The 26,758-nt window shown below is 43.0% G+C and overlaps 1 protein-coding gene across 1 annotated transcript in view; it reads left to right on the forward strand.

Moving 5' to 3' along the window:
• Positions 1-9,478: 9,478 nt before the first annotated feature.
• Positions 9,479-26,758, forward strand: part of LOC147748443 (beta-1,3-galactosyltransferase 2-like) — a 408,475-nt gene continuing 391,195 nt past the window's right edge. The window contains exon 1 of the mRNA XM_086961655.1: positions 9,479-9,580. The gene's annotated coding sequence lies outside the window, so the exon portion shown is untranslated. The remainder of the gene's footprint in view (positions 9,581-26,758) is intronic.

Raw genomic sequence — 26,758 nt, forward strand, 5'->3', positions numbered from 1 at the left:
TTCTATAGTGAGATGTGTATAGCATTTCACCGGAAGTCTTGGCAATGTATAAATTATTGTTGATGTACGAGTTCCTTCCCTTATACATAGTTGGTTGCCACATCTCTGAACATTGAGCTGGTGTGCTGTTGAGGGGATTTATTATTTTGGGATGGTCCGTTGTCCTGTTTTGCGCTACCTCTGAGGTAGTAGAGTTGGAGGGGTGGTTGTAGTGGTAATGGCGCTGGGTATTGTGATTTTGTTGGGTGTCGAAAGTGTAAAATTAGTACCTCTATCACATATTGCTCTTTAAATATGGGTGTAAGTTGGATGTAATTCATGCAGTACATAGTCGACTTCCTTACACTAGTTAAATGTTGATGTTAATTTGTTAGTGGTAAGTGGGACTATTGTCTGTTTTTATTAGGTAGGATTGCAGATTTGGTTTCTTGTTGAAGATATGGTGAAGTGGTGAACATTATTATTAGGAATTGTAATTTAAAAGCATTTGAAATTCACTGAAAAAACTAGGGGTGGGCGTAATTTGCGTAATCGCGTTACGCAAATCTCCACAAAACGGTAAAAAATCTCCACGAACATGCAGAAATTCCGCGAACACGCGGAATTGCTTGTTCGCAATGCTTTTTTACTGTTTGCAATCACTGCTTGCGTGCTCGGGGGAAATATCTTGCAAACACGCATTTTAGAACGCTAACAAGCAAAAAATTTAGCGAAGTCGCGGAACGCAGAATTTTGGGCAATTTCGCATTCTCCGCGGAACGCGAAATTACCCAAATTACCCAAATTCCGCAAATTCCGCGAACGGAACAGAATTAACCACCCAGGCATAGAGAAAAAAACATAAGTTTCAAGCAGGTTATAGTTAAGAATTATCATTTAAAAAACCTTAGAAGTTCACTGAAAAAAACATAGGTTTCAGGGGTGTTATAGTTAGCTGGATATTTCACTCATACAAAACCATTGAAATTCCTCAGTTATAGTTAGTTGTACTAACTGTAACTCTTGCGCCCGCAATCCACTGGTGATGATGTCACATATTACATCATTCATGACATGGTCAGTGACATCACTGATGACATCTCAAATGACATCACTGATTACATCATCCATGTGATTATCAGATACACCTCATCATACACTAGTATAACCTTTCATTTCTCACTGTAAAACACAGAGTACCATATTTGAATCCATTGACACAGCAATACAAGTTTCTAAAAACCCACTCAGTGATTCCTAGATCTACACACACATCTAATCACTTACCTATAGATTCACTCATACATGTTGTCAATGATCAATAGAACACTATCAAATATACTTATCTACTTATATTCACATTACAGACCAGCACACATCCTATTCACTTATGCAGTCATCCTACTCACTTATGCAAACAATAGATCATACTTATATTTACTCAGCTACACACGTATACAAACACCACTTCATTTATTCATATAGATAGTAACTCATATTTAGTGTGTTATAAAATCACTTTTACAAGTATACACTTACCCATACAGTCTCTCATACAATCACTGATTCTTGTGTATACTTATTTATATACAACAAATGTCACATACACTGCCTTTTACTTTTCTAGTTTGTTGGACATGTACCATTGAGAGATATATTTTCTCATCACCGCATCCAAAAAGATATTTAGTCATCCAAACATCTGTTATAACATGTAGTCTTAACCTCATATACCTACTGAATCAACTATTCACACATCTTTGGACAGTCACACCCACCCCAACAAACCACACACACATTCACTCTGCCATACAAATACTCAGTTAAGTAACCAATAACTAATATTGACTTTCAAGTAGCTAGTAACCAACTGGTACAGCAGTTTACACAACAACTGACCAAGTAATACAGATATTCACACAGTTTACTCACTATCCAATATATTTAGTGAGACACTATATATTACTCAAGTAAACAATCAATCACACTGCTACTAAATCCTCTAGCCAGTTATTTATATATCCACTGATTCTTCAATGCAGATTGATGTATATATAATACATATTTAAATAACAAACCAAACCACATTCACTGGATGATGTCATCAGTGATGTCATTTGAGATGTCTTCAGTGATGTCATCAGTGATGGCACTGACCTTGTCATGAATGATGTCCCGAGTGGGATGGGTATGCTCAGACGTGAGTCCCATGCTCTCCACACCACTAAAGTCAAGCTATCCTGGCTGAAGGCGGCTGATAGCCAGAAACCGGTCCTAGGATGCTTGATTCCGGTCCAGGAAAGACATGGCTTGGCAGTTCGGGCTGGACTGTTCCCATGAGGCACAGGGTCAAGGCTGATTTGCATATGGCCATGTCTGAACTGGGGTGGTGTGGAGTACAAAAAAACAATGGATTTAGGCCCAGATCTCTGTACTGGGGTGAATGTATGACATTGTTTTGCATTCTGTCCATTAATTGTTGTTTTTGCATTTGTCACCCCGAGTGGGATGGGTATGCTCAGACGTGAGTCTCATGCTCTCCACACTACTGGAGTCAAGCTATCCTGGCTGAAGACGGCTTATAGCCAGAAACCGGTCCTAGGATGCTTGATTCCGGTCCAGGAAAGACATGGCTTGGCAGTTCGGGCTGGACTGTTCCCATGAGGCACAGGGTCAAGTCTGATTTGCATATGGCCATGTCTGAACTGGGGTGGTGTGGAGTGCAAAGAAACAATGGATTTAGGCCCAGATCTCTGTACTGGGGTGAATGTATGACATTGTTCTGCATTCTGTCCATCAATTGTTGTTTTTGCATTTGTCACCCCGAGTGGGATGGGTATGCTCAGACGTGAGTCCCATGCTCTCCACACCACTGGAGTCAAGCTATCCTGGCTGAAGACGGCTGATAGCCAGAAACTGGTCCTAGGATGCTTGATTCCGGTCCAGGAAAGACATGGCTTGGCAGTTCGGGCTGGACTGTTCCCATGAGGCACAGGGTCAAGGCTGATTTGCATATTTCCATGTCTGAACTGGGGTGGTGTGGAGTGCAAAAAACAATGGATTTAGGCCCAGATCTCTGTACTGGGGTGAATGTATGACATTGTTCGGCATTCTGTCCATCAATTGTTGTTTTTGCATATGTGACATCATCACCAGTGGATTGCGGGCGAGAGAGTTACAGTTAGTACAACTAACTATAACTGAGGATTTTCAATGGTTTTGAATGAGTGAAATATCCAGCTAACTATAACACCCCTGAAACCTATGTTTTTTTCAGTGAACTTCTAAGGTTTTTTAAATTCCTAACTATAACCTGCTTGAAACCTATGTTTTTTTCAGTGAAAAAAAAAAAAATATATATATATATATATATATATATATATATAGAGAGAGAGAGAGAGAGAGAGAGAGAGAGACAGAGAGAGAGAGAGAGAGAGAGAAACAAATGTATACTTTGAGTTGAGTGAGAGACAAGAAAATAATCCGAGACAGAAAGGGCGAGGAGGAGTAGGGAGGAGAGAGAGAAGAAAGAGTGTGGATAGTGTGTGAGAGAGAAAGTGTGACCAGGAGGGTGTGCATGAAAGACAGAGAGGGAGCGGGTGAGAGAGACAAGGGGTGCACTCATGAGAAAGTGAGTTAGAAAGAGGGAGGGGTGGAAAGATTTAGGCTACACCCCTATCCTTGTTCAAGTTGAAAGCTTTACAAACTCAACAAAGTAATAAAAAAATAAACTACATATCAGAGGGAAACACATACCTCCTGATAAAATGATAAACTGAACAGCCAGACAACTGAATGTGAGCAGACCGTTTTATACACAATGAAAAAATAAACACATAGCTGGACTAGACATCTTCTTCAAAGTCAAAGGGGGTCCCTATTAAGAACATGGCACACCCCGAGGCGATTATAAATACATGTATGTCCGAGCTTCTGATTAATTCTACCACAAGTCTCATAGATATGGAGGCGACGGTGCTCAATCCTGAGGTGCCCCTTGATTGTGAAGAACGGATTAATGACACTAGTAAAGTTCGATGCTCTCCAAGAATTGTAGCAGAGAGAACAGTTCCCGAAGTATCCAATAGCCGGATGGTTCCAAACATTAATGTGATTAAGTTACTTTCATGGAACATAGCGGGCCTCCAAAAAAATTGGAAAATCCAGAATGGAACAAATTTATTAATATGTTTGACATTTGTATGTTCCAGGAAACCTGGAGCATGACTCCCCTATATGAAAGTTGGTATTCCACCCATTTTATCCCGGCAACCAGCGTAGGGAAAGGTCGCCCATCGGGAGGACTTTATATATGGATTAGTGTGGCACTGAACTGGGCACTTACTGTGCATAATTTCTCCACTGAGGACATATTATACATTACCGTTAAGTGTCCCCATACTGGAAGCTCCATGGAGCTGTTTAATGTGTATGCTAGAGGTACCCCGGGAGGTCAAACTTCATCTACCATAGCACTACTTGAGGTGGCATTAGCGGGTATCCCCCCTTGTCCAATGTTATTGTTGGGGGAGATTTTAATTGTACATATGAACCCCTAAGTGAGGAAGATTGCCTGGGCTCCAGTGAAGAGGACACTAGACAGTTTATCCCGCCCCTGACTTTGGCTCCAATTAGGAAATGGACACCTAGAGCGATCCAACTAAATGCGCTAACATTAGAATATAATTTACGCGCTTTAAATGGCAGGACTATTTCAGACCCAAATGGTGCGATGACTTACAATAGACTTAGTTGCCTGTCCTGTATCGATTATATTTTACTTGATATCCTATCTTGGGGCAGATTAGTAGATATGGAAGTTAGACAGTCGCAGGATAGTGACCACATCCGCTCTGTATGAAAATGAGATGGGGGAGCGGGAGGGAAGTACCAAATGGTCCACTAATGCTTGCAAAGGAGGTAGTCCCATCTCGTTGTAATCGTAGATTAAAATGGAATAGGGTGATGTGTCAAGAAGATAAATTGATCAGCATCAAAAAACTAGTCGAAGGGGAGACTAGAGTACTTTTACCCCTTAATTCTGTCCAGCCCATTGAACAAAGTATTAAACTCACGGACTCTTACAAGAGTCTAATTAAGAAAATTGGTTTATTTTTTACTATTGGGGATACTAGAGGGTCCAGGAAGAATATCTCAACCATAACTGGTACGCAATGGTATACGGCTGAATGCAGGAAAAGGAGAAAGGCTATATCGAATTCCATTAGGAGGAAGGATATAATGGCAGTAAGGGTGGCCAGAAAGGAATATAAAAATTGTATTAAAAAGGCAAAGAAGGACTGGGAGGAAGAGCATTGGCAACAACTTAAGATTGCTGCCTGCTCGAAGGACTCTACACTGTTCTGGAATCTGATAAACAAACTTGATAGGAGGGGAGTAGAGCCCCTCACCAACCATATAACCGAGCAGCAATGGCACTCTCATTTTTCAAAATTGTATTGTGATGAGGCTGAGATAGGCCAATCTTTGGGGCCACAAAATGATTTTATCATAGAGAAGAATACACCTGTAGAATCCTTCGCAACCCGGGAAGTATATGATGCTATTATGAGTATAACCCCCTCCAAAGCAGCAGGTCCGGACGGGTTACTGGGTGATCTACTCATATATGACCCGAAGCTGTGGTCTGACTTCATTGCCCTTCTAATGAACTTAATTCCTCATGGACATTCTGTCCCTGATTCATGGAAGGGCACGGAAGTAATTACTATCTACAAGAAAGGCGATAGGGAGGATCCTGCCAACTACAGGCCGATTAGTCTGATAGATGCCATTCAGAAAGTAGTTGGCAGGGTCATTATTAACAGAATAGGATCTTGGCTTGAAGAAGGGAACATATTGACTCATTTTCAGGCAGGCTTTCGTCAAAATGTGGGAACAATGGACCAGGTTTTCAGGTTTTGCTCAATATACTGGAAATCTGTGACCATCAAGAAGGGGAATTTATATCTGGCCTTTATAGACCTGAAGAGCGCTTTCGATCTGGTGCCCCGTAATAAACTGTGGAAGGTGTTGTTGGACATGGGGTTCCTGCGATACCTCCTGGAGCTTATTGTTAAACTCCATCAAGATAACTATGCCAGAATCAGATGGGGGAGCCAGGGGCAGTTAACAGAGAGGGTACCTGTGAACAGAGGGGTGCGCCAGGGCTGTGTGATGGCCCCGACACTCTTCTCCCTCTTTATTAATGGGGTGGTTGACCATTTGAGGGAGGAGTCTGCCGCTGCCCCGGTCCTGGCAGGGGAGAAAACACCCATCCTTCTCTTCGCAGACGATACCCTCCTGTTGTCAAAAACCCCCTCTGGACTCCAGAAACTGTTGGACAGATTTAGTGTGTTTTGCGACGAACGTGGGCTGTCCATTAATACTACCAAAACAAAGTTGATGGTGTGCCCCCACTTAAAAAAACAAAGAGAATCCTTATTACTCTCAATGGGTCGCCGTTAGAGGTGGTGGAGGCATTCGACTACCTGGGAGTCAGGATTAACAACAAAATTAAATGGGACTCCCATGTTGCCAAAATGCTCCTAAACCTCAAAAGAGTATCTGGTGTAATTCTGAGAAATCAGCGAATGTCCGTCAGCAGGCCTATAGCTCCGGCTCTTGCTGTTTATGAAGGAAAGGCATTAGCCTCTGCAGTTTATGGGTCTGAACTATGGGGCTGTGAGAATATAGTTGATTTTGTCAGAGCCGAGAATAAGTTTCTGAGGGACTTAGTTTCCCTCCCTATCTCGACTCCATTGAAGCCCTTTTATCACGACATGGGCAAACGCTCGATTTCAGACATAGTTCGCCTCCGCCCCTTGCTGTTCTGGGTGCGCATGAGAAGGACACCAGAACTGGCAAATTACGCCTTGGTGATGGACGAACTGATTGCTCTGAACAGTGCAAACAAGATACAGTGGCTTAACAAATTGAGACAGCTTGTTATAAAGCTGGGTCTGGCAGAATTTTGGATTTCCCAGTCCCCGCCCCCTAAGCAAGCTGTTAAAAAAATCTATTGGGTGTGGGTACAAGCCGAGGAACTAAAGAGAGTAAAGTGGGGAGCCCTAACTACTCAATTTTTGGAACATAGGCCCACTAGGAAGCTCGAACCATTTTTGGATTTTATCCAAATTCCTAAAGACAGATCACTTTTCCTGAAAATGAGGTATGGGACACTCCCTCTTAACAAATTCACTGAGGGCTGGAAAGGAACGCGGGTTTTACATTCTACCTACCCTAGCTACTCATGTGTGACTGAATCCTTACCACACTTTTTGTTCGCCTGTAAAGCTTACAAGAGGGCTAGAGTAAAAAAAAACAGTATGTAGGGAGTTGGGAGTTAGTGACTATAGGGTTGCCCTACGCATCCTCTCATCAGACACAACATCTCTGTTTATTGTATGTGGGGTTGCAAAATATTTATCAAGCGCTTGACTCACACGTACTATATTGTTTAATTCAAACAAAGCCTAGATCTTGCCTCTGTAGAAAGATTATATGTATACTACTGCTGTCGTATTTTAATTCCCGCTACAGGCTTTTATTTTTTATTGTCTTTTATATTTCTGAATTGGATACATTAGTTAACAGTGATTTTAGGTTTGAAATGAATGTATGTACTTTTATGATATAAATATATCGAATAAAGTATTTCAACAATAAAAAAATAAACACATAGCTGGACTAGGCAGAGTAAATCAGAATAAAACCTCTGTACATGACAAACAAACCGAATACAGTTGAACTACAAAGCATACAATCGAAACAAACAGTATCTGCACACAATGAACATACTCAATGCACATAGCTAACCTAGAAACCATACGCCCAAACAGAGAGTCTGCACACACTGAACACACCCAATGCAGGTAGTTGGCTAGTCCAGACAGCTCACACGGGAGCAGAGAATCTGCCCACGATAAAGAAACTAAGCACAGGTAAACTAGACAGCAGACACCCGAGTAGATGATCTGCACATTACGAAGAAACCAAACACCTGCAGCTAAAATATCCAATATACATCCGAGCACAGCATCTGCACACAATTAAGAAACGAAGCACAGGAAACAGAAGTAGACAGCACATCATCTGCACAGAATGACATATGCAAACATAGTCAGTTGGTGCAGGCAACCTACACCCAAGCATTGGTACACAATGGAGAAAACTAAACGCAAGAGGCTGAACTCGATAGCTTTTACCGGAATAGCATCTACGACCAAAACCAAAACAGGTATACAAAGCAAACAGCAGACACTCGAGCATACCATCTGTACACAATGACAAAGCCAACCACAGGTAGGGAAATTAGACAGGATACACCCGAGCAGTGCTTCAGTACACAGCGAAGAAACCAAACCCTGGGGGCTGTAACTGGACCGCAAAAGACCCTCTGTCGTGAACAAACCAACACACATAGCCAAACTAAACGGCAAACACGCCGGCAGAACATCTGTCCAAAAGCGAAGAAACCGTAGCTGAACTAGAAAAGACATAACCGAGCTCAGCATCTACACACAAAGAAGAAATCAAATGCGAGAAGCTGAAACAGGTAGCAACATACGCCCGAGCAGAGCATCTGAGTATGATGAATAAGCCAAACAAAGACAACTAAGCCATTCAGAATATATATCCGAACAGAACACCTGCACGCACGGACAAAGGGAACTAAATGAGGAGGTACCAGGTCAAAAGATGGAGAGTGGAAGCATGTCTACACAGTGGAGCAGAGCTGCCAGCAACATACCCTGCACCATAGAAAGTGACATTACTTTCCCTCACATCGTGCCCCAAGTAAAAGGCAATCACTGCTGGGATGCGCTTGACACGCACTGCCACGGGCAGCGGGTTCCTGTAAGATGGCGGTTTCACAAAGCCTGAGGTGTGTGAAACGGTGTAATATTGGGAAATCTCCTGTCACAAGCCTAAGGTACATTTCCTGAAATACGTGAATCGCGCAGGTGTAATTTATATTTCTCCTTGGCCTTGCCCGGCCATTACAGGATTCGTTTTGTGCTCAGAGAAAATGCAGAACCGGCAGAAAAGGCAACAGGATGTCACTTTGTTGCAAGAGATAAAACACCAAATCCTTGCTTAGAACCGTTCCATAACAAGCCTAATGATCCCCAATTTATCACCATTAAAGAAAAATAAAACCCGCGTCATCCAGTCAGAATCTGCAGGGTTCAGACAGATTTTTGCAGCAGATTATTTAAACCTTCCATCTGTGTTGTCTGAATTCTAACCCGAAGGTTACACACAGATCTTTACAGCAGCTATTTCAACACACTGAGCTAACTGAATTTCTCAGCAGCGGGCGCAATAACCATCTAGGCTACATAAACAGTTTCTGGGTAGGTGCGGCGGAGGGCCCCTCCTGCCCTGCTGGCCCCGCCCTGTGCCTGGCACCAGGTGGTTTGTGGCGCAGATGGAGCGCTCCCAGCCTCCCACCTGCGCGTTATCGGTCAGGAGTGACAGGGCGGGTGAGAACCAACAGGGGTGCTTGCCAGGAGATCACGAGCGCATCTATTCGCAGCTGGAAGAGCCGGAAGGGAGGGCAACAAGCGACTTTCAACCATACACATCAATCAAACAGGTGAGCGGGGGGCGCTTTGTACATTACATGCATTTCCTCCGTGTGGCAGTGCTGGAAATGGAAAAAGAGAAGTGCAGGTACTCTGTACCAGAGTTCCTACGTGTTTCTGAGAAGTGCCGCTACTCTGCAATTTAAAGTATTACGTCACTCTTTAGCAGTACAGGTACTCTCCAATTTAAAGTATTACGTCACTCTTTAGCAGTACAGGTACTCTCCAATTTAAAGTATTACGTCACTCTTGAGAAGTGCAGGTAACCCCCCTCTAAAAATAAAAAAAAAGTGCCAGTACTCTGTATCGCCCTATTTACTTCACTGCCGTGAGGTAATGTCGCTGCACCATGAACTGCATCACTTTTGCTGACTGACTGATTTGTAAGACCCATAAAGTGCCCCTCGTCCTTGTGCCACTGGCACTGGTGAGAGAAGGCCAGACGCTGTCCACCCGCGGGGGAGGGGCTGAGTGGCCATAGTTACAAGTTGGGTCATCCTGTGCCTTCAATGTCATATGAATTTGATTGGGCCTGGTCTTAGGTCTCTAATAAGAAGGGGACAAGCAAGGGCGTTGAAGACATTATATTTCTTGGGGGGCACGATTAGTTCGCCTTGTGAGCCTAGAAAGGTGGTCTGGCTTACCTCTAAGACCAAAACACGGCCCAAGCCATCAAAAGATGTGAACTCAGGGAACACATGTAATGAAACATATAATAAAAGACTTTAAAATGAAAAAAATATCTCAGTTAAATACATCCGATTATGTTACAGAATTGAGTGACATTTATTGAAAGTCATATTTTTTTAAACCTGAAACTTTCAAGAATACAAGGCGTTGCCCAAAATGTGTTAGTTTGTAGTGTTCTCTAGTTACATAGCCTATAGTGTTAGTGAATGTGATGCAAGATTTATTTTATACTGGCCATATATAACTGAGGTTTTTGTTGAGCACAGATCCTATCAGGGTACAAATCAGGGGAACATGGTGTCCTCCTACTATTCTCACAGGGTGGACACCATCCCCCTGCCATGAAGTTGGGGCCAAGTGAAATATGCTGAGTTTTTCCAAGAGTAACTGGCCAATACCGTGACAAAGGCCTGTGAATTGACTAATTTCTGTTCTGAGCAGCAAAGTGTAGGTGGGGCAGGGGCTTACTTATTTGAGATTTCAGCTGGGCCCCCAAAAAAGCCCGAATTTAAAGAGACCATCTGAAGCCTCACAACTAGTTGCCAAAATTGTATCACTTCACAAACTGGACAAATCACTTAATCTCCCTTTGCCTACCAAAAAATATGAATGTGTGCTTGTGTAACGTAACTGTTGCTCATCTAAAGCGCTCCAATAACTTCGGGTCGAGTTTGTGCTATTAAAAAAACTGCAAAAAACCCAAGTATCTAAGAGAAAATATGATTTGGAGGCATGATTTTCACTTTATTTAATCCCTATATATCAGCTATATGTATGAATGCAGGATGTATCGGTCTGAAAGAGTATTTACAGAAAGAACAATTTAAATAAAACTAATTTTGTCAATGTAAATATTTTATTTTATTTTATTGTATTGTATTGCAGCATTTATATAGCACTTCAACCTCTTTGTGGTGTCATGTGTCCCAGTTAGGCCTAGTAGGAACATTTCAGTTTCTACATGTACACAGATGGATCTTTCCTACAGTTGTCTTCACTTTTCACATCTACTTTTGACACACTTTAACATTCGTGACACTTTGTGATAATTTCCTGGAAACACCAACTTTGCTTACACAAATCAACTTCCCAAGAACACTATCACATTGCCTTGGCATTGTGTATAAGGCGTACACATACGTTGTGCAAATGTGTTTGTTATTTATGTCCATATGGTGACACAGCTATCAGTAGAATACAAACAATGGCAGCTTGATCACCATCTCAGCCCAAGGCAAAGCTGACTTTTTCTACATTTAAACGTTTGTTTACAGGTATAATCAGAGGAGGCACTTCTGCTGACTTCGAGAGGTCCCTTCATGCTGAAGCTTTCGCCCAGTAGCTGACTGACATCTCTGTGAGGGGTGTCCAGCTCGTGACCAAGACAGGATCCTGCATTCTTACCCATTAGGCACTATACAGCAATCTTCCGCTCTTCCCATAGATGTCTGGGCCACCTGCCCCTCTTGGCAATGTGGGAATTACCTCAGTGCTGTGAAAGCACCAGTGTCTGTTCTCCTTGTCTCTCAGGACTGCGAATAAGTGTCCTGCGGGTGGCCCGAGAACAAACCAATCCGGTACGCCCACCCTGACCCCTCAGTACCAGCGAGCAGGGACTCACGCCCGTGCTTGCTTTTGGATGACTGGAGGCTTCACTGATTAATTCCTGAATACTTTGCCTACTGCTAGGAAGCTACGAAGTGCGAGCGCCCCCACAACCAATTACTGGCTCTAAATCATCGCAAGGGGGTTCCACACTCATTGGAGAAGACCAAGGCTCTCCTATATGCAACTGTCTCACCTGAGACAGGATGGCACAAATGTTATTGCGCCCGCCAGCCCAACTGGGCATCCTTAGGCTGTCACTATTCCCCGCCTTTGCCCTGATGAAGACCTGCACTGACTAGACAGTAGTGCAGACCCTGGCTTGAAATGTTGACAATATCCCCTAAGTCTCTGCGAAAAGACTTATTTATTTAGTTCGCAGAATTACTTAATATCTATTGTCTTGCTTCCATATTTTCTCAGCACTTTTAGCCACTCTGTACATATTACGCACCATCACTGTATCACTGAGCACCACATGTCACCCTGTCACAGATTATATTTCACAGTGTGTCTTGACAGCCCTTTAAAATCAATTTGGGTATTTATAAATGACGCAATTTATATACATTTCTTAAATACCCCGCATGGTCTTTGTGTGTGTTCCTTTGACTAAAAGCCAACTGTTTTCTACGACTTAACCTATAATTTATTCCGTTGTTTAAGAAATATTTTTTCGCCCGACAGAACCAACTGTGTTTTTTTTGCATATGATTGCCCAGGTTCTGAGGGATACTGGGTTACCCAATTGTTACTAAACCAGGGGGACGACTGTGGCACTTGTGGCCACCCCAGGCAGCTCAGAGCTGTGGCAAGAGCTTCCTGTTGAGGAGGTCGCCTCCGTCGGGGCAGAGCCTTCCACTCTAGCACCCCTGGACTCTCCACTCCTGATCCTCAGTTTGGCCAGAGCCTCCCACCCTGGCTCTTGAACCGCATCTGCCGGCAACCACATGGTGTAGCCACTCTGTTTCGGAAAGGGGTGGTGGGTGGCACCCACTTCCTTGTGCTTCTGGGTGGCGGCCGGCAGAAAACGGAGCAAAGTCTCCATTAGCTCCGCTCTCTTCGGTCCGGCCCTCCACCACGGCTGGGCTCCATCCCAAGTGACATTGGCGTTGCTGGGCAATGCAGAGGACTTCCTGGGCTGGGATTCCTCGCTATCTCTGCGCCGTTTGGCAGCCCGGGGCTACATAGCAAAACCCCAGCTGCAGCAATGTCAACAACGATGCCGGAACACAAGAGGGAGAGCGCTTCTGTTGCTGTAGCTCTCCCCACCCATTACTCAACCTCCCCAGGGGAAATGCAACCCTACACATGCTGCACGGTGACAAGGAGAGACCTTTTCTCCTCTCAAGGCAGGGTGAGCCCGCTCCTCAAGCGAGTGCAGCACAATTTCAAAAGCGCTTACCAAGTGCTTATTAGCAAACAGGGAGGGCTGCCCTACCCAGTCCCTGGTAGAGAGAGACATGCGCTAACCTCCTCGCAGGTGGTTTTGCCTAACAGCACGGTAAAAATTGTAATTTGTAACTTTTAACCAATTTAATTCACTGTTTGGAACGTACCTGTATTGGGGTGTTGTTTTTAATTGATTTTAAAATTGGGAACTTCACTTGCTTCTCGAGCACATCACTGTCCTTACTTTCTTCACCCAAACGGCACTTCCGCTGCAACAAAGCGGTCTAGCGCTCAGGGAGGAACAGCTGCTGCACAGCAGGACTGATAGGTGGGGGGGAGGAGCCAAAACAATATCTGTTATGCTGGAGCAAGCGCGCAGCGCGTGCGCCACAGGTGCACCAAAGACGCATCTAAGGCAAGCCAGTTGGCGTCCGCCGAGCCCGGCCGGAACCACGGGCCGGAACCCCTGACTCTCACATCTACTACCCAGCAGAAGAACTCCTAGCCTTAGCCCATGGTTCTGTCAGTCACTAAATAACAATGTAGCAGACCTCCTCAGAGCGGAAGACTTGCTAAGGATCTCAACTGCAGTAGGAACTGTAGGTACCCCACTGCACCGCCCTAGACGGGCCAAGCTTGCTAACACACAGGAACTCCGGGTAGCTATCCTGAATACCCGCTCCCTGCAGAAGCACAACTTGGAAGTCTTCTCACTCCTCCAGGATAACTCACTAGATATCCAGGGGGTCAAGTAAACTGGCTCGAGGATTCCTCCACACCTGACATAGTAGCAGCCCTGCCCCCGGACTGTGCGGCTTATGGCACAATAGATAAGGAAATATGAGAGGTGGGGAGGTAGCAATTTTATACAACCTACAATTGGGGATAGAAACGATTGCCACAGAAAACATTGAGGGTGCAGATATTTTGGAAGCCAAGATCTCTCTCAAAACAACCTGTCTTGCCCTAGTTGTGGTCTACTGCCTCCCCGTACCTCCCCCAAATTCATTGAGCGCTTTACCGAACTAGTGACAGACCTTCGTTCACAATACCAATGCATCACGGTGCTAGGGGATTTCAATCTACACTGGGACCGGGTTCCCAGAGACATGTATGCACAGCAATTGGAAGATGCATTAGCTATCCTGGAATTCAACCAACTTGTTAATGCACCCACCCATGACAAGGGTCACACCCTTGACCTAGTCTGGACCACCCACCCCTCAGCTAGTCTGGTAGACATCAGCCCTTGCGCCTGGTCCGATCACTTTCTGATCTATTGCGTGATTCCGCTCGAAGCGCGGGCGCCCCCACCCCCAGAATGGAAAGTCTTGCGCGTGTGGAAGAAAATAAAGCATGTGACCTTGTGGGGACCCTATGTCATTCAGCCACAGGAAGGCCAGTACGAGGTAATCTCGACCGGGAAGCAAATCTCTCTCGATTAGGTTGAGGAATGCCATTGATTAAGTCGCCCCACCACCAGTGGCGGCTGGTGGAATTTGAACCTGGTGGGGCTTTTAAAGTAGTCATCAACGAACGGGAGCGAGCGAGCGAGCCCGACGGCAATAAGGGGGGTGTGGGGGGGTTCTCCCCCGCGAAGAATTTTTTAAAAAATAGGCATTTTTTGGTGTAATTTTCCGCACTATTTCTGTGATAAATGGACTGAAAAATCAGTTCTTCTAGGCATTCATAAAAGAAAACTGATACATTATTTCAGAGAATTTCTGTGTTGCCAAGCAAGACTGACTTCTGAAGAGGGCCAGGGTACTAAGCCAGGTTGCACATCCACAAAGAAACACACTTGTAATTTTGTTCCTACCAAAAATGACGGCTGACCATTTCCTTTTCTGCATCAGCTATTCAACGTTGATTGCCCAGTAATCTTTATGACATTTTAAATAGCTACATGTATAAGAAATATCAATTTGAAACAAACATTTAATTTTTAGGAAGTCAGCAAAAGCTTTGCATTTTTGAGCAAGGCAATTTTGCAAAATAATTAAGTAAATATTGTATTTAAAATAGTTCATATAGCGCTCTGAAGCCCTTGGGTCTATCAGTATTTTAGAAAACCACTAAATAAAAATAAGTTAGGAAATGAGTGTAATATGCATTGCTTATAATTTAAGAAATATCCATTAAAAATCTTTCGTTTATTTAAGAAAGAAAGAACAAAAACGTTATTTGCATAAGCAGGCTAGGTACAAATGTTTACTTTATTTTTAAATACTTTGCATGCCACTCTCAGGCCCTTGTGGCAGTCAGTATAGTAGAAAATGGCTACATAAAAATAAAATATGAAAATAAATAAATGTATATTTTAAGAAATATCCCTTCAAAACCAATATGATATTTGTAAACACAAACAAAATTATTTTAAATAATACTATGTAAATTGTTTGAATGCCACTCTCAGGTCCTTGTGCCCTTCAGCCAGCACAGCAGAAAAAGTTAAACAAAAAGAAATCATGGAAATAAATAAATGAACATTTTAAGAACTTTCAAAATCAATATATTTTTAAATATATTTTTAAACTCAATTGACAAAATAAAAATAATATTTAAATACTTTGCAGGTAGAAGGGTTCCTGTCCCTGTCAGTACAGTAGAAAACGGTTAAATAAAAATAACTAAATGTTGTACATATAAAGACATATACCCTCAAAACACTAGCAACAAAAATATTTTAAATAATATTAAAATATGAAAACAAATATATATAAATTCACAGATACATAAGCACACATATATAAATACATATCAACTGTACAGGAGTTGTATGAATATTAAATGGAATGAGAACATTTCCAACAGTACTTCCTAATGTTATTAAACAAAACAAACTGAGCTATAAACACCTGAAACTATGATCACACATCAGATTCATATTTTCTATTTATATAGAAAGTTTGCTCGTCGATCTTTAATATGAACAAACTTTTCGATTGTTCTTTTGTTGAATTCTGGTATTTCCTTTATTAGCTCTTTTTCCATTGACAGCATAGCCAAAGCATTAAGTCTAGCTTGAGTCATAGTGTTTCGCAAAAAAGTTTTTACCCTCTTTAGTGTGGAAAAACATTGCTCAGATTCTGCTGTTGTCATGGGTGTAGTAATGACAACTCATAACCCCTTAAGTGCTGCTGACGGCCAATGGTCGTCAGCAGCGCTACCTCCCCAGTGCTGCGCACGACCATTGAACGTCCATTCAGCACTAGTTCTAATGGACAGCGCAGCACTGGGGAGGAATGTGTAATAGCAGCTATGAGGTTAAGAGCTTTATGGTCTCAGAAAAAGATTTCTCTAAGTTGTTTTCACACAAAAAGCTAAATAAAGCCATGGCACCACCAGTAGTTTGACGGAAGTCTCGTCTTCCATACAGGACCAAAAGTTCTGTACTCAATCTGGCTTTGTCTAACATAGGATAGGCTTCTACCGTTTCTGCGAGTGCCTCAGCTGGTAAAGATTTGTCATGGCTTTCAAAAAGGTCACTTCGCAATAGTGTTGCACTTACAAGATGCTTTGTGAAAGCAAAGCGCTCTCTGGCATGGACCACAATAATGTCTCAGACTTCTTTTGCTTCTTGGGTTAAAGTACTTATTTGCAGTCTCCGGTTTACAAATGTACATTCTTGTGGCAGTGTAGAATCCAAACTGTCAATGGATTCCTGTACTTTGGTGATGCTTGTCACAAAGTCTGTAGTAGCTTTCTGGACAGACACACTGTCAAAGTCTCGCTTTTGCAATTGATTATATAAAATGTCTACCTGGGGCATTATTTCGAAAAAAAGAAACAGAAAGAATATAAACTCTCTATCATCTAATGTTCTACTAAATCCCTTAGCTTCACATATAGTATTCGACTCAAAATCACCACTGTTTGCAATGGTTGACATGCATTCAAGAAGATCTTCTCTGAATTTATAAATTAGCAATATTGCTCGAATATTGAAGTTTCAGCGAGTTGCAGACCCTCTTGGAAGTCTTCTTGAAACTATTTGTTCAAGAATTTCTGTCCCTTTCGGGGAACGTGCAAAAAATGCTGTTATACCACCGATCTCTGAAAAGAAAATTTTAACTCTAGATATTTTGGAGGAAGCCTGTTCCATAATTAGGTTAAGTTGGTGGGCATAGCAGTGAATATAATGTGCATTTGGGTAAACATCCCTGATTTTCTTTTGCACCCCACCTGTTGTACCACGCATGACGCTGGCACCATCGTAGCTTTGAGCAATTACTTTTCCTTTAGCACATTGCTCAGGGAAAACAATGTTTAATTCATTAAGAATGGCTGGGGCAATTGTTTCTGCAGATGAGTCTTTTAGATGTGTGAAACAATAAAATCTTTCAGCTACCTTGCAATTTCTATCAATGTAGCGGAAGACCAGAACTGACTGTGTCTTAGTAGAGACATCAGTTGTATCATCAGCTTGGATAGCTACATAATCAGTGGTTCTCAACTGCTGTATAATATAGTCTCTTATTACTCCCAGCATAGAGTCCAGAAATTCATTTTGAATAGTTTTAGAAGTGCCTTTAAACACGATGGCTGTTTTTAAATGTGTTTCCATAGCACTGTCAATGCTGGAGACAAAATCAACAAGGCCCCTGAACACGCCAGGATTTAGAGACTCTTCAGTTTCATCATGGCCTCGTAATGCCAATTCAAAGTCACCACAAAATCGAATACAGTCAATCAATTTTGATAAAATGTATCGGTTTTTATCCACTTCTGCATTATGTTTTCTTACTCCCACACGGTATGCTTCGTTTAATTGCTGTACAATGTCCGATTTTCCAAAAAGAGATAATTTTAACATATTTGTCAAATGGGATTTACAGGAATCATGTTTTTTTATTTTTTCAGCCAGATGCTTTAGGTCAGTAACTCCTGTTTTTGTCCAGGTAACTTCACCTCCAAAGAGTAAGCATGGGAAACAGAATAAAGCATTTTTAGAAGCGCTACAAGTAAGCCATTCAATCCTATCATACCATGTACTGGTAAAGCGACGTGTGTACCGCTTTCCCCTATCTTTTGTAGACTGCTCAATTTTAATTTGAGGTTTATCAGCTCCTAATGTTTTCACTTGCAGTTTATCTGCATGTGTCAAACCCAAAAATGGGTTTATGAGTAAACTGTCAACTGTGTTCATTGTGTCCAGCAATATATCAGATTGTAAATAGAAAACCTAGCCTGTTTTTTAAAATTCCCTTGGTTGAAGACACAAAAACGATATTACGCAAAATACTAAATAAACACTAATATAAATTGTCATGCACACAGAAGTAACAGCAATTATTCATCCACATCCATCTTCAGTCTGACAAGAATGCAACTGCAGCAGCACGTACAGCTGTTCCCCAAGCGGTATAGCCTTGTAAATTTTTGCAGAATTTCTCCTGGGATCCTGTTAATAATTAAAATATGGTGTGAGCTTTGAGGCTAGGTGCCATAGCATGCACAACACCAGTGGTGATTGAAAAGCTTGAGAATGTCAATTCAGTGATCTGCCTAGAATTTAAAGGGTGTACTTATACATTTTGACTTGACTTTAGATGGCAAATAATACAAAACATATTAAAAAATGTCTTCAAAAGAATGAGAGACTAATTGAGCAATACCCTTTAAAAGGGTTCAAGGCAGATCTCTGATATATCCAGTACTCATCTGTACCCAACACAGCAAAATAAATGCATATTTTTTCAATTAAGAGTTTAACATTGCAGTTAGACCATTTTGATATTCAACACATTGATGAAATGACCTATTTTACACACAAGACAGACTAAAATTACAGCCTATAGACAGTGCTAGTCCTATCAGTGATCCTATTACTAAATGGACAACAGTCACAACTGTCACAACACATTAGATCAATTTAATATATCCAACTCACTGCACATACTCTGTGTGCAGTAAAACCACTGTGTGCAAAAAAATAGGCTGAAAAACATTGCTGTAAAAAATATTGTCGACTGAAAAAACTAGAATGAAAATAAACAGTGGCCTAAAACATGGTAAAATGCCATGCATTATCGAACAAAGATAAGTGTACTGGGATCAGGGGTAAGAGGCATCCTCCTAAAGTATACAGGAGCATTTAAAATGAGGTGGGGTAAAGGGGCCGGAGACTAGCAATGCATTTTAACAATTCAAGTATAGTTATCTTTAAGGGATAGTTAGGAGATTTTAGGGTAGCACTAAGTAGTAGCAGAGGGCTATAATGAATTAGAGTAGTACTTTGTTAAGTAGGAAGAAAGGATAAAATATATGGGCAGTTTGGGGTTTAAAGGCTTTAAGGATGAAAAGCATTAAGGGATAGTAAGGGATTATCAGGCCACAGTAAAATAAATGAAAGTGTATAAAAAAATAAAAGATTTCAAAATCGACATTTTGGGAATTTTCATAGTTCATGATGAAAAACAAAAAATGATTCCCTTGAACTTTCAACTCGCTACAAGCTCACACTCTCTGAACTGTTCTGCTAGGATAAGCCAACAGGCAGTCCTCCACACCTAAAGACCACACAGTTGGCATCCATATACAGCTGAATGTGGACCTTTGCCGTAAATAGAGAACCATGTCCTACCTTGTGGCCTGAGATTAAGGACCACGAAGCTGAGTTTTGATCAATGTCCTGTTACAGCAGAGTCAGAACTACCACTTGTCCTCTTTCGATATCTCTCAGTACTGATCTTGAATGTGATTATATCACGGCCAGTTTGAACTCCAATTTTTCATGTGCTAAAAGAATTAAAACAATAATTATTACCAGCAATTACATTGCATTCATGTAATGTTTCAAGCCAATGTGCTTCCTGTATAATAATGTTTTACACAAAACAAATAAAAATAATAAATTCAGGTGTTTTTTAATGGAATGTGCATGAGTGCAAGTGAGCTCCTGGGTCTCTGCAAGCATGGTGATGTGTGAAATTTTGTGTAGAGTTGAATATTTCTGCAAAGAAGTGCATGCCCATGTTTAAACATGAATCTATGTGAACGAATGTGTGTGTATGTTTGAGTATGTGTGCATTGCAGTGAGCACCTGTGCCGCTGGCCCGAACTCTAGAATCCTGTTGAAGTAGTGAGCAGAGGTATGGGAACACCTCATGTGACTAGAGGAGGGATGGTGAGTTAAGGTTTTACACCGGCTACATTCAGGGGGCTAGAGAGTCAGAGGACAGATAAGCCAGTGATCATTTCCAGCAACCAGACCCCAAGGTTGCAAACTTTCAGCACCAAGGCCACTGCCACCTCTAAGTAGCCTATAGTCCATCGCCTTTCTGGAAAACAACAGTTGGCATAGGGCGACCCCTTGGTTCTACGTGGAGCACTCTCTGCCAGCCGGGTCAGGAACTGTTTTTGTTTATGACTTGCACTAACTGAAGAAAGTGTTTTACACTGTGGGAAAGCAGGCAGTTTGGCAAGAAATTGGTGATTATTTTTTCCAGGCAGTGCCGAAATGTGATTTTGGCAAGAAAATAAGTGGGACAGACTGTATGCTTTTCACGACCACGATGCACTTACTGCCAGCGTGCTTGCTGCCTAAACGCAGCTACTCAGAAAGCATGCAAGGTGGTTAGGGCCCAGGTGTGCTATAGCTTGAATGAATAAAGCATTCTAGTGTGGTGATGCGGACACCAGCACTAGTCTGACCACTAATGAGTGGTACTTGACAGGACTACAAATGTGAAAGTGAACGCTCTTCAACATTTTAAAAAGTGTATCTTTTTAACATTTGAAAGCTCTGACATTATCAAGTCAAATTATAGCACTGCACTAAGACTTAAACATAGAAGGAGGGAGGGGCTGACACCTCCACCTGAATAGGGCTATGCCTATTAGAAACACAAATAGCTATATAACCGCCTGTAGTGTGCCTGGAGCCAGAGAAGACAGGGCAGGGGCCTTTTAAGGATCAAAGACAGCTGTCTTTTGTTGTCTCCCCCACTTCAAAGACACATTTTGGTATTAGTACTAGACCTCGCTGTGACATCCCCAAATTAGTTCACTTTGGGGTCTGGAGGAGACTCTGCAACTATGAGGTACAACACTGCTAGGAATGACTGCCCCTTTGTCACTTGCTTTGCTGTACTGCTTATGCACTCTGCTCAGCTATGTTGGCCTGCTCCCTGCTACCTCTGCAATGAGGGACAACTGGACCTCTATATCCTACAAGTTCCCAAGAGCTTGTTAGCTTTCCTCCTGTTATGGAAGAATCAGGACTATTTGTATGTTATTGGGCCACCAGACACACTCACATAGTCTAGCGCTTGCTGTGTTGGCGCTCGGTCACCTTTTGCTACTAGTCGTACTCGACACTGCTGTTTCTGAAGATACCGCAGCAGTGTAGACCTTTACCCTCAGTCAGCGCCGGGAGCACCGAGTGGCGTGAGCGCATTCTGGTTGCCTAGCAACACAACGATCTGAGCTCACTCTCTCCAGGCTCTTTGGGAGGAAGATTCACAAGACTGCATCTACTGTGGCTGAACACCAGTCCTGCCTGCCTCTGTACCTCTTACCAACACGAGCTCCATGTGTGAGGCCCGCCAACACAGCAATATGGGGCCACAAACCTGCCTGTGCTCCAGCGGCTATGCCAGAGCCCAACTCCTCTTCATACCACGTGGACCCCGTGTGCGAGACCGCCGACAACGAGAGCAGTGACTCCAAGCCCCAGGTACTGTCCCGAAGGCCTGTGCAGGCTAACTTCAACCCCCACTGCATTGAAAACCTTTTCGAGGCGGAGGAGGCCGGTGGGCTCATTTGAGGATTACTGTAACTCTTTTAAAGGTTCCTGAGCACTGTGATGAGCTATTAACGTTACTAGTACTGGCATAACTCTTGATAGACTATTGAATTGCTGTCCTTTAGGCCTGGTTTTAATTACATAAAGATGGTCTATTTTTCTAGAACTAGTGTGGAGTGTTTTGCTTTGTCTTTCACTGTTACTTTACTATGCGTTGCAGAAATACTTTACACATTGCCTCTTTGATAAGCCTCCTCTGCGCCAAGCTACCAGACGAGGAGCACAGGTAATCTTGCATCTGAATTAACCTGAGTGGTAGTGGGTACTGCTTGGCTTAGGTGTATACCTTAGCCAAACAAAAACCCCATTTGTAACTGACACATTCAGCAGCGCCTGCTGCTGCACGTTGCCTGCTATCATTCCGAGCTGCAATGTGCAATTGGAGGGGGGCAGCAGCTTATCAGATTTCACCTGGGCCCATAACAAAGGCCGAAGTTAAAGGGCCTTCAGGCCTCCTTCTGTTCCAAGGAGATATCTGGAGCCTCAAACCTAAAAGCAAATGCCTCGACCAATGGGAAACAGCTTCCCTCTTCCTGCTGGACCTCTCAGCCGCCTTCAACACCGTTTCCCACCACACCCTCTGCACAAGATTCCACGATGCCAGCATCCGGAACAAAGCCCTGTATGGATCTGCTCCTTCCTCACCGGCCAAACACAGAGAGTAAGACTTCCACCATTCAACTGAAAACCCACAGAGATCAGCTGCAAAGGGTCTCAAGGCTCCTCCCTGAGCCCCAAGCTCGTCAGGCCCCATTTGCAGCCATCGTCAAGAACCACAGACTCAACGTTGTCTCCTACGCGATAACATCCAGCTGATTCTCTACCTCACAGAAGAACCCACAGCTGCCAAGAGCAACTTCCACAACAGGATAAATGCAGTCACCACCAGGATGAAGGACAGCTGCCTCAAGCTTAACTAACTCAAACAAGACCTAAGTCCTCAACCTGGGATCCACCCCCAAGTGTTGCCACCCCCTCTGCCTTGGTTGACTCTTGGTGGCCCAGGCAGAGGGGGTCTGCAGCACTTGGAACCCCCCCCCCCACACGCCCACTGACTACGTGCGAAACCTTGGCAACCTCCTGGACTTCTCTCTCCCAATAAACCACCAAATCAACGTTGTTCATTCCTCCTATTTCCACATGCTCCATCTACTTCATGAAATCTTCCAGTGTGTCCCCAGTGAGTACAGGAAAACTGTCACCCATGAGCTTGTCAGCACTCTATCCAGCACCACCCAGAAACTCCATAAGAAACTGCAGAACATCAAGAACACCTCCGCCAAACTCATCCTGAACATCCCACGCCGCAGCCACATCACCGGCTACCTGAGAAGGGAAATATCCATTACAACGAATCCAATACAACGCATGCCATTACAACGCATGCCAACACAACGCACGTACCATTTACATCGCAATGCTATTACAATGCATAGCATTACAATGTAAAGCATTATAATGCATATACTTTTACCACACATGCTTTTACATGAATTTCTTTGTATAGGCAAGCATGGTAAAAGCATATGTGTTTTACATGTAAGTATAAGGTAAGTATAGGGTTTAGGGTGGGTTTGGGTTTTGAGGTGTAGGGGTATAGGTTTGGGTTGCCAAGATTAATTTTAGGGTTCAGGATGGGTATATGTTTTGGGGTGCCAAGGTTCATTTTAGGATTCAGGGTGGGTTTGGATTTTAGGGTGCCCAGGGTAATTTTAGGGCTCGGACAAATTTGGATTTTTTGGTGGCAAGGGTAATTTAAAGTTTTAGGGTTTGGGGTTGTAAGGGTAATTTTAGGGTTCAGGGTTGGTTTGGGTTTTGGGGTGGCAAGGGTAATTTTAGGGTTTAGGGGGTATGGGTATTAGGGTGGTAAGGGTAATTTTAGAATTTTAAGGCGGTAGGGCTATTGGCACTGGTACAAAGGGTAATTTTGGGGTTGCATGGGGGTATTAATATATATATATAAATATATATATATATATATATATATATATATATATATATATATATATATATATATATATATATACGCACACAAACAGAGACACACAATTACTTACCTTAACCCCTTTTACCAAGTATATGCCTTTACCACGCATGTCTTTGCCTTGTAATGGCATGCGTGGTAAAGGCATATGCATGGTAAAAGTGTGCTTTGCAATGGTAATGCGTTGTAACAGCACTTGTGTTGTTACAACCGCGTTATAATGGCATTCTTTGTGTTGGCACGCAATATAACGTCATATATTCCCTGAGAGACCTTCACTTGCTATCTTTCAACAAAAGAATTACCTTAGCTCAAGCGCCTCACGCATGCCTACAAATCCCTCCACAACGCCAGACATACATAGCTCAACCACCAATTCTGCTTCTACACTCTCCCCTGGCATCTCCACTCCGACCAACTGGTGCAGGCCACCATCACACATCTGTAGACCAGTGCTGGAGAAAGATCCTTGTCTAAACTTCTGGAACGTCCTGCCTCTGTACCTCAGGCAATCACCATCACGTCCGCAATTAAGGAAGGACCTCAAGACTTGGCTTGTCAAATCAATCGTAGATCCCCTCCCTCAACACCCCACACACAGCGCCTTGAGACCCTACGGGTGAGTAGTCTTGCTTTAAATAGTAATTGATTTGAAGCAATGGAGCAGAAAGAAAGGCTTAAAGCTTATCACATCATAAGACGCTTGCTTCTGAATTTGTATTTGCAAACATTTTAAATTTAAATACCACTATTTTGTTTTTATTTCTTTTTATAGTGATACTCATCCACATGTAGGGTGTCAAAGCACTTTAGATCACATGTACACATATATTGACAATAAATGAAGAGTATAAATCAATGTACAGGTTGTGTAACAAAAGTAAGTGAGGGTTACAAGGTTGAAGAGTTGCATGCTGTTTATAGCTCACTGTGCTATATGAGAAGGATTAAAATGTATGGACTGTACATAACCAAATGAGCTCTGTATTAAAAGCAGTAACCCACTTATCTAGCTTCATAAAATAAAAATATGTCATCTGCATATTACATAGCATTTTGCATGAAGTGCACTGCATGAGACACATTAACCTTGCAAGTTCATTTAAATGCACTCACGAGTCATGATACTAGACTAGAGTGTGCTATATGTTAAAATAATTACAAAGTAGTATATTTAAATAATGGAAATATTGCAAAAATAATTTAAAAGAACAATAATTAATACTTCACACTTACCCCAGTTATCAGGCAGGTTCTGTCTTGGTCAGTCAGCCGTTGATGCTAGTTGCTGGCTGGCTGTGCTTCTCCTTTTGTTGTCCAGCAGCTACTGGTTCAGAGAGAGCTAAAACAGTAAAGCTTTCACTTTCAGGATGAAAGTGAAAGCTCTACTCTGTGCAGCATGTGACACCACGTCACAGGGTCATGAGTTAAGTCTCATGACTCTGTGACATAAATAAAATGCTTACAGCGTTTTTTTAAAAAATAAAGTTAAAAGTTTATATACAATAATCATTCAGTGTAATGATTATTGTAATTTAAAAAATGACCTTTCCCAAATGAGTCGTTTTTGAGAGATGGCTGGGATCAGTTATGCATGACCCCACCCCCTCCAGTGACGACTGATCAAAGGGTGGGGTGAGGGTGTACTCGTCATCATGCCCCAGCCTTCATGCACACTAGACTTCAATGCAGCCTAGGGCTTACACTGTACCCGCCCGAGGCTGCTGTAAATTTATGATGCTGCCTTGCGTCATTTCTGGGCGGGCCCCAAAAGGGCCATTCTTTATATTCCCGGGCTGGAACCTAATGCGCCCGGTGTTTACATTGCCAGTCTTTAGCCTTAAATTGTGACACATGCGCGAAAGCGCATGTGTCACAAATCACCCCACACGCTGCCTCCATTTCCTGCCTGGCCTGCCTGCTGCTGCAGTGACGCTCGCTCGAGTGCGTCCTAAACTGATGGCAGGCAGGCAGGCAGCAGGATGTCAGATGGCCCGGGGCTTTGATCGGCAATGCGCTTCGGGATTTAAAATGGTAAGTAACATTGCTGTTACTTAGCATTTTAAATCCCTGGCTTGCTCTGTGCCGTAATGCCAGCCGAGTCGATAGGGAGGGCGGAGGCCCGCCGCCCTTGAAAGAAAACCGCCACTGCCCACCACCCAGGGAAAGGGTTAGGTACAAAGGCAAAGAGGCCCCCTGGTTCAATGAGGCCTTGCGAGGGTTGAAACAATCACTGCGCCTATTGGAGAGATCCTGGAGCAAAGCTTACGATCCAGGTGCTCTCTCTGAATACAAAGCCATGTTCACTACCTACAAAAAAAGCCATCATCGACAGGATGGCGGACTACTATGAATAAAGGATTCTGGCCACCAAAAATAAACAGAAGGAGACTTTTCGGATCCTAATGGAGCTGAGATAGTCACAAGAACAGAACCCCCAGGCTTGCCCCGAAGACTGTAACCTCCTGTCGGTCATTCACCATACCCCCGCTGTTCACATCCCTCCAGTGGATGCTCCCAAACTGCTCGTCTATGACAAACCCCTCTCCGCCTTTCCAAAATTAAATCATGACTCTCTGAGCCTCCTATTGGACCACCCCAAATAAGGGTCGCCAGCGGCCCCCTGCCACCTAGGGTATTCCACATGGCACTCCCCAGGTTGGAGAGCGAGGTCGTGAACCTGCTAAATCGGTCCCTCAACACCGGCCA

This window comes from Lissotriton vulgaris, chromosome 1_1, assembly GCF_964263255.1.
Source record: "Lissotriton vulgaris chromosome 1_1, aLisVul1.2, whole genome shotgun sequence".
NCBI lineage: Eukaryota > Metazoa > Chordata > Amphibia > Caudata > Salamandridae > Lissotriton > Lissotriton vulgaris.